The 8931-nt window shown below is 38.8% G+C and overlaps 1 protein-coding gene across 15 annotated transcripts in view; it reads left to right on the forward strand.

Annotated features, from left to right (window-relative positions):
* The window catches only part of OPCML (opioid binding protein/cell adhesion molecule-like), a 1053884-nt gene that overhangs the window by 638020 nt on the left and 406933 nt on the right, over positions 1–8931 (forward strand). The window lies entirely within an intron of this gene.

Here is an 8931-nt window from a genome sequence, read left to right on the forward strand (position 1 = left end):
TTAAAAAAAATAATAAAATCAACAAGTTGTTCTTTTCTATACTATCTTTTGAAAATACCTGTGAATCTATAAATACTTCAAAATAAATGGTTTAAACATGTAGGGAAATAATTTAAATAGATTTTTCTCCATTGAAAATACATGAATGGTAAATAAGCTAAAGAAAAATGTTCATCATCATTAATCATTAGGGAACAGTGAATCAGGATCACTATGAGATACTATTTCATACTAGTTTAGCTATAATAACAAATGTTGAAGAAATTTAGAGATAGTTTAATTCTTATTAATTGCTGATGGGGATGTAATTTGGTACAGTGATTTTGGCTGTTTTATAGAATTTTGAACATAGAGTTACTCTAGTGACCCAGCAATTCCATTCCTGTGTATTCATGAAGGACAACTGAAAGCCTTTGTCCAAAGGCTTACAGGCAAGGACATTATTCACAAGAGCTCCAAAATGGAAGCCACCTAAGTGAAGTGTCTGTCAACAAATGATTGAATAAACAAAAGCAGTATGTCAGTTACAATGCAGTACTATTCAGCAATGAAGAAGAGTATGGTGCTAATGCATGCTACATTATTTATGAATTTGAAGATATGGTGGTAGGTAAAATATGATGGTAGATAAAATATAATAGTAGGTAAAATATGATGGTAAATAAAATCAGCCACCAAAAACACATACTTTGTAGTTATATTTATGTGAGATATTTAGAGTAGGTAGTTTTATGGAGACAAAAGTTAGAGCAATGGCTGCCTAGCACTGGGGGTAGAAAAAGGAAGTCAATGAAAATGAGAAAGGGGGTTCATTTTGTCATAATAGAATATTTTTAATACTTTCAAAATCTAGTATGATTGCTTAGCTCTGTAAATATGCCCACAAGAGTGGAATCATACTCTTAAAAAGGGTGAATCTTAATAATATGTAAATTGTATCTCAACATCCTATCTTGCAATTGCACCACACCCGATTATGTAAATTCACACATTAGTCACTTGGAAACTATTGATTCTCAAAGTTGTGCAGAACTTCCAAGTATTGACCAATTTCATTACATTGTATAAAAAATAACATTCATTAATAATGTTGTGAGTATCATCTGAAAAGTTTTTAAATATTTGGAAGCTGTCAAGCTTATGATGACATATTAAAGTTTCCCCAAATCCTTATTTTCCCCATGAAAGCTCAAATTATATCACTAGCAATAAATATTACCAATTGTTTTCCTTGAAGTGGCACTTCATTTTTTTTTTTTATTTATTCGTACAGAACAGGGGTACAGGCCAGAGATGAGGGTGAGAGGATTCACCAGGGACAGAGTGGGGTGCAGAACAGGCAGATTGACGAAGTATACTGCTGAGGGGAGCAGTGGGCGGGTCAGGAGAGGTCTGCCGTGCCATGTGATCACCTCCGGGGTAGGCGGGGATCGAACTCATGCGGAAGTGGTTTAAGCTTCTTTGTGCTGTGCTTTAACCTGCTGCGCCACCAAGGAGGGCCCATTTTTTTTTTTTTTGAGAAAATATCTGTGAAAGATACCAATTTGGAATAACCATAGTCTGTCTGTGTGCAGTTCATTCAGGGAAAAATAGTGAATCTTGAAAAAATGCAGCTAGTCAGATCACAATTCGAGTGATCACAGAATTGCTTTATTTCTGCTGGCAATGTATCTTATTAATAACCATAGTACATATTTTAGACTTGGTCAGGCCAGAAATGGCTCCAGACCATAGCTTGCCAGTTCCTATTTCTACATAATCATTGCCCTTTATTTTGCAGAGTGGCTATGTATATGTTTCTTATCCAGACAGAATATTAAAACTATGTGATGCTAATCAAAGGTCAAGATATATTTTGATCACTAAATCATTAAGTGCATTCTTAATGATTTAGTCCTTTTTACTGTGCAGGCATAGTGATGAATCCTGCATTGGCAGCCAATGACTTGTGTTATTGCTTTGATTCACCCCAAGATACCAGAAGTTGTACCCACCAATACCGTTGCATCTTTGGTGCACATACTAAAGAATGAAAGAGGCAAATGCAGTCATAGAATTGTCTGAGAACAGTTTTGACTTCATATACGATTAGTAAAACTAATGGCCCTCTGGGGGGTTGCAGATCTCTTGGAAAGCTGCTGTCCCAAATAACTTCTTGCCATCCTTCCATCATAGCTTGTTCTCTCATGGGAAACAAATCACCTGGAAACATAGAGCCCCCAGGATCTAGATAACTTTCAGATAGAAAGCATATAGTTGAATGTTCTCAACTAGTCTACTTGAAGGCATTTAACCTTTCAGAATCTCAGTTTCTTCATCCATTAAGTGGGGGAAATAATAGCACACACTCATGGGCTTTTTAAGATTAAATGAGGTTTTTAAGTGAAATACTTAAAGAGTTCTGGGAATAGTAACTACTTTTGCCAATTCTTTTTAAGTTATGGATTAATTCCTTATGTGCTGTTAATTACATGCATGAAAGTACTAGCATATGCAAAGGGAACTATCATAGGTAGACTTTGAGGCACTGTGAGGGGTAGGCAAGGGGGATTTTCTGGGGTGGAACCTAAATCCACTGGCTCCCACAGAGGCCCTTGCAAACAGCAACCTCATGTCCTTTGAGACCTGGTGCTCATCATCATTCTTTAAGCTCTAGACCCATTTGCCACAGACATCGGATTACAAAGGAAACCAGTTTATTAGAATGCAGTTATCAAACTATTTAAAGATGTGATGAGGCATGTGTTTCATGATTAATGCATTAAATGAAATATAGCAGTGAGCCCAACATAAATTTGAAGAAGTGTCAAGCAAAAAAGGGGTATTTTAAGATATTGCCAATAAGTATGTGATATGAAAATAACTGTGATTTCTTGTGGTGATAAATGCACAGGTATCACTGAAGCTGTTATGAGCATTTTCTTTTATTCATAAATGATATGCTACATTACAATTAGAGAGCAGTATAAATAAAGACGTAAGTTTCCATCCTAGAACTCTATTTACAGCCCCCTTAGTGGATGGAGCTTAAGTAAATAAACTATGTTATCACCTTTAGCAATTGCATGGGGGTCCTACATTTAGAAAGGTTTAAGGCACCAAAAAAGTATGGGTAATTGTCTCTTGTCTGATAAATTTGGGAGCAGAGACATCGAATCAGGTCTGAATTTCACTTGGATCACAATCACTTGGGTACAATCTACTGGCTGAGTAATTGGTAATCTCCCATATAAATTTAAACCCAGTTGACTAATGTCTAGGAGATAGGAGATAGGAGAGCTACAATAGGCTTAATTACAAAGTTACAAATACAGCCTTTTCTGACTCTTCAAACAATAACCTCTCACTCTGTGGGTAGTTTCCTCTTCAATCATGGATTGAATTATACAAACTATACACATGAGTAATTTTAAATCTGAACTGAAATGTAAACACATCCATGCACGTGCATGCACACACACACACACACACACACACACACCAACCCTTTCCACAGTGTAACATCATAAGATAGACAAATTGTTTAACTTTCAATACCCTGCCTAGTCCTAATTGATTCTTCTTACCCAACTGTGCATTTTAACATGTTCCAAGTTGGAGAAATCTACCAGCACTAATTCGATGCTGCAACTGTTTATGAGGCTTTTAATGGGCAAAGGGGGACTGATCTAATTTCTCAAGATGGCTGGGGAATATGTTAAGTGGCACCTGATTGGTGTACTGGGATGAGGTAAGAACAGTCATCCATAACCATTGAAGGGAAGAAGGACTCCTTTTTGTTCCATGAGAATCAGATCCTGCAGGAAAGGGAGTTTTCCTCCAGGGACTTAGGCTGTCTTCATTTATGTCTATATTTATGAGAATGACCTTAGAGGGTTATTTTACTAAGAGGGTGGGTCAAATACAAGATTTTAGATAATATGCAAATAATCCAGTTTAAACTTCCTGTTTAAACACAAAGGTATTGTCTTTCACATTCTCATTTTAAAGATGAAAGTGTTCAGGGAAAATATTGATAGGCACAGTTTAATGTTGTTAGCATGGAGTAGAACTGACATCTCACCTGTTCAAGTGAAGATAGCAGATAACTGCAGAGATCCACACAGCAATTTTACACTCATTCAGAATAAAATCTGTCTAAAGGCTAGTAAGTGCCTATGAACCCATCTCCCCACTGTGTGTAGCCTCATTCAGTCCTCTGACCTACTTTAACCATTCTGTGTCTCTGCAGGTCCTGAAATAGGCTGAGATGGTCCCATTTAAGGGTTGTGCATTTAGTTTGTACTTGCTGGTCCCTCTGCTGAGTACAGCTGGTTGCTTGGCTCAGCCCTTGATATCTTCAGCTTTCTGACATGGACCATGTTTGCACATGGGACTCCCCTGATAAATAGAATAAAAGCATCTTCACCTACCCTGGACTTCTCTATTGTTCTTACCATATCTGATACTTCTCTCTAGCACATAACCAATATTTGACACATTGCATAGCTATGCATTCACTTTTTTAATACTTATTTATTTATGCATACAGAACTGGGGTACAGGCCAGAGATACAGGGGTGGTCAGAGGATTCACCAGAGACAGAGTGGGGAGCAAAGCACGTGGACAGATGAGGTACACTGCTGAGGGGAACATCAGGCAGGCCAGGAGAGGTTTGCTGTGCCATGTGGATCACCTCCGGGGAGGCGATCAAGTTCACACTGAAGGGATTGTGGCTAGCTTGCAGTGCTGTGCTTTAACCTGCTGTGCCACCAGGGAGTGCCCCTGAACATATGAACTCATTAGAACTATGCAAAGTGTGTTTGGTAGACAAGAAGCAAAGCCTAGGAATTTTTGATGCCATTATTTTGTCTTCATCCTGGGTGGTCCTAATGAACAATATTAATTTCCCCAATACTGTGATTGGGTGAAAGGACAAGACAAGGATAGAAATAGAACTCATCATTTCCTTTTACCAAGTTTGCAAACTAGTAGTCCTGCCTTACACTTATTTGGAGAGGCATGAAGTGTCATTATTACCATTTTAGCGAACATAGAAAATAGAAGTTAAGTGTCTTGCTCATATTGTGCAAATGTTGAGACAAAGGACAAAAAATCAGATCTTCTAAGTCAATCCCAAATCTTTTGCTTACTATATCTTATTCCTTTGACTCTAGCAATTACTTCAGGTTGTTAATATAACAAAACTAAATGGCCCAGCCAAGTCTGATCCAGTGGCAATGTCCTCATTCTCTGGTCTGACAAAAAATCTCAGGTCGTGGGAACATTTGAAGCTCTCACACCATCCTCAGACATATCCTCGGAGGTGTTATCTCCAGCCTTGAGAGAAATGCCAACATCCTAGGTACAGATAGAGCAGAGAATCTTAAATGACAAGTTGCTTGGAATGTATGAAGGGAATAGACTCCATGAATGTGCTGTGATGGGAACCATTACCTACCACCTCGGCAGAATCACATGAACCATGTTCATAGTAGGGAGGTATTCCTTAAAGGTGGTGCCATGCCTATAAGATCGTAATTGAACTCATTAGAGAAGTACAGAAAAGTGTCCATGGGATGCCTGCAATCAGTGCTTTCTTCAGAAAGGCAAGTCCTACCTGGGGATATTTACAATCTTATCAATTTCTTACTGCTAACTTATAGGATTCAGTCAATCATCCTGATACCCAGATCCAAGCATTGATGACTTATGTTTCCACCCTGTTATTTCTCAGTACATGTGCTTAATTAACACCACTGCAGTGCATTCTGACCTGCTTCCCTGATGAACCTGCCTTGGGATTGGAAGAGGCAGGTAGATTCCTCATTCAGTCTGAGCGATAGCCCCTAACTACTTTTTGACTGATTGGGGAACTGAAATTTGAAGCATATGGTGATTATGTACAAAGCAAATATAAATAAAAAATCATGTACAGATGTGGCTCTCACAAATCCCCAGCAACAAGAAAAAAGTAGCACCAACAAATGCAAGGAGAAAAATCAATACTAAAGGGCATGAAGAAAAGAAACAGAATCATCCCAATATTGTACTTTGAAGGTTCAATTTCAGGCTCAACTACCTGAGTAAAAGCGAGTATTTTTCGGGCTATTTGAGATTCCTGGAAAAGAGTGAAAAATAATTTTGAGAACCAAATTATGAATTCTTTCATAAGCCCCCTCCCTCTCAGAATTAGGGAGATACTTACGCATCAAAATTAGTATAGAAAAAAGAAAAAGAGAGGTAGTGCAAATCACCAACACATATTTATTATAATCTGAAGAAGACAGGCCCATGTGTGGTCTTGAGTCCAAGTAAAGAAATATGAGTTGCAGAACTTTAGCTGTTTTAATCCTAGCAATAAAGCACAAATTAGGACAATCCTACAGCCTTGCTCTAAGAACTTCGTTAATAAATTCTGATGGAAAGAAATACCTCTTATTCTAATATAATGGGCATAGATTTAACTAGCAAAGGAAATATCTTAATAAAATAGAAATAAAATATATAACACAATAATAATGAATTGAGATTGCTGAGTCTGAAGAACTCACTAGTTTTCATTCACTTTAGCTTATGTTTGGCCATGAGAAGACATCAGTCCACTTTCAGTGTCTATGGGTCCATGGTCTTAGGTAGGGTTTACCCTCAAGTAGGAAATGGTTTAGGCTGATGAATGACCAATCTTCTCAACATAAGTTACATTATACAAGACTCCATTATCTCAAGCTGTTACTGACACTCAGTAAGGGTCACTGTACACTCTGTGTTTTACTGTCCAGCAATTTGTCAAGAAGAAGAATGAGCATTTTCTTGGGTCCTATATTAGTTATACCACATGGATATCAAGGGATAGAATTAAGATAATTGCCTATGTTAGGTAAAAACTTGAGACAAATAGAGCTACTCCTGTAAAGAGTGGTAGATATGGAGAAGTCCCTGTCACTAGAAGTTTTCAAAATAGGAGGGACGAAGGGCACTACACTCTTGTTCCTCTAACCTACATGCCACACAGTACACACAGTACAGTTACTTCTCAGCCATTTATTACAGCCATGACTAACAGCCATTTGGAAGGTGAAGTCATACACCATTGAACTAGATGAAGCTCAGAAATCCCTATGATCCTAAAATTCAAAATCTGCCATTTTTGGTGCACTATGAATAGTCTGGTGGAAAAGTTAAAATGTTACCTCTTAGACTTGCTCTGTTTCTTAACCATTTGAGGGATCTTTAGAAAATAATTACTCTGGGCCCTCCTTGGTGACACAGTTGGTTAAAGCACAGCACTAAGAAGCTAAAGCCACTTCAGCATGAGTTTTATCCCTGGCCCCAGAGGTGACACACATGGCACAGCAGACCTCTCCTGACCCGCCTGCTGCTCCCTCAGCAGTGTAGTTCATCAATTGGTGTATTCCGCTCCCCCACCCCCGTCTCCTGTGAATCCTCTCACTGCCCCTGCACCACTGGCCTGTACCCCAGTTCTGTATGCATAAATAAATAAATCTTTAAAAAATATTACTTCTGGGCCCTCCCTGGTGGCGCAGGGCCAGGTTAAAGCGCAGCACTACGAAGCTAAAGCCACTTCAGCATGAGTTCAATCCCCGCCCCAGAGGTGACCCACATGGCATGACAGACCTCTCCTGACCTGCCCACTGCTCCGGTCAGCAGTGTACTTCGTCAGTCGGCCTGCTCTGCTCCCCACTCTGTCTTTGGTGAATCCTCTCACTGCCCCTGCACCTCTGGCCTGTACCCCAGTTCTGTATGCATAAATAAATAAATCTTTAAAAATATATTACTTCTTCCTAGTGTCTATGAATAAGCATATTTTTTATGACAGGAAAGTAGAAAATTACTGCATATGAGTTAGTTAACTTTTTTTTCAAAAATCTTTAGATTTGATTTCCTTGCTGCCAACACAGTAGATCTCAGAGACAGTTTTAGTATTAGTGTTTTCAAGATGTAATAAGAACATCTTGGGAGTACAATCTCAAGTGTAGGGGTTTGTCTTCTTGCAGCTGGCTAAGTTTTTTGAGACCACATCTTAGTCCATTGAGATAATGAAACCCTGGCTGAAAATCTTGGACTCATAGACACTATTTTCAGGAAGCTCATTGAAAACTTGGAAAGAAAAAAGGAGACAAGAAATGAATTTGCCCTGAAGTGTTAGAATGCTTAATGAAAATGTGTGCTGCCCTTTTCTTTAATTAACTTTTAATTTTGGTGGCCTAAAAGGGAAGACGACAGAGAGACTGTCGCTCACAGCGTTCCGACATGAGGTGCTGTAGATGCCAAAGGGATGTTCAGATTGAGCAGGTCCTTGGCTCAGTCCACACCCTGGTGGAATCTGAGCCCATCATGTGCAGAACTCTTCATCATGTGAAGACACGGGTAAGCTGGAGTCTCTGAATCTAAATTCATTATATAGCCATGAAAAAACTAAGGCAGAGATGAAGAAAAATCTGTATGGAGTAGAATATAGGACATATCAATAAATTTCTTTTGGGTGTGAGGAAACAGTTGTGAGTCAAGACCTAGGAAGAGAATGCAGGACCCCCAGAATGAACATTAATATTGCCCACCAGCTGAGGGTGCCACCTAGGTGGAGGGTGGTGGTGGGGGTATAGAGAACATCTGGGGACTTGCAAGCTCCTCCCTACCGAAATCAGGAGTGGGACCACTGTCTGCATCATGACACTGGCTTCAAAGACACTCTGGCAATCATAGAATGCAAAATATCCTGTAACATTTCTGTTGCATCAACATCTTAGTTGTAGGACTTGCTTATTTTGGAAAAAAGATTCCCAGGTAAATTTGATGCCCATCCATAATTTTATGTTTTATTATATCTTGTTTTCAAGGAAAATCTTTACATTTTTAGAATGATTTTATGAGTCAATTTAATGTCCTGGGACCCATTGCACTTTTTGAAAATAGTTCTTTCAAAAAAA

Source organism: Condylura cristata, unplaced genomic scaffold (assembly GCF_000260355.1).
Source record: "Condylura cristata isolate star-nosed mole 26May11 unplaced genomic scaffold, ConCri1.0 scaffold00025, whole genome shotgun sequence".
Classification (NCBI taxonomy): Eukaryota; Metazoa; Chordata; class Mammalia; order Eulipotyphla; family Talpidae; genus Condylura; species Condylura cristata.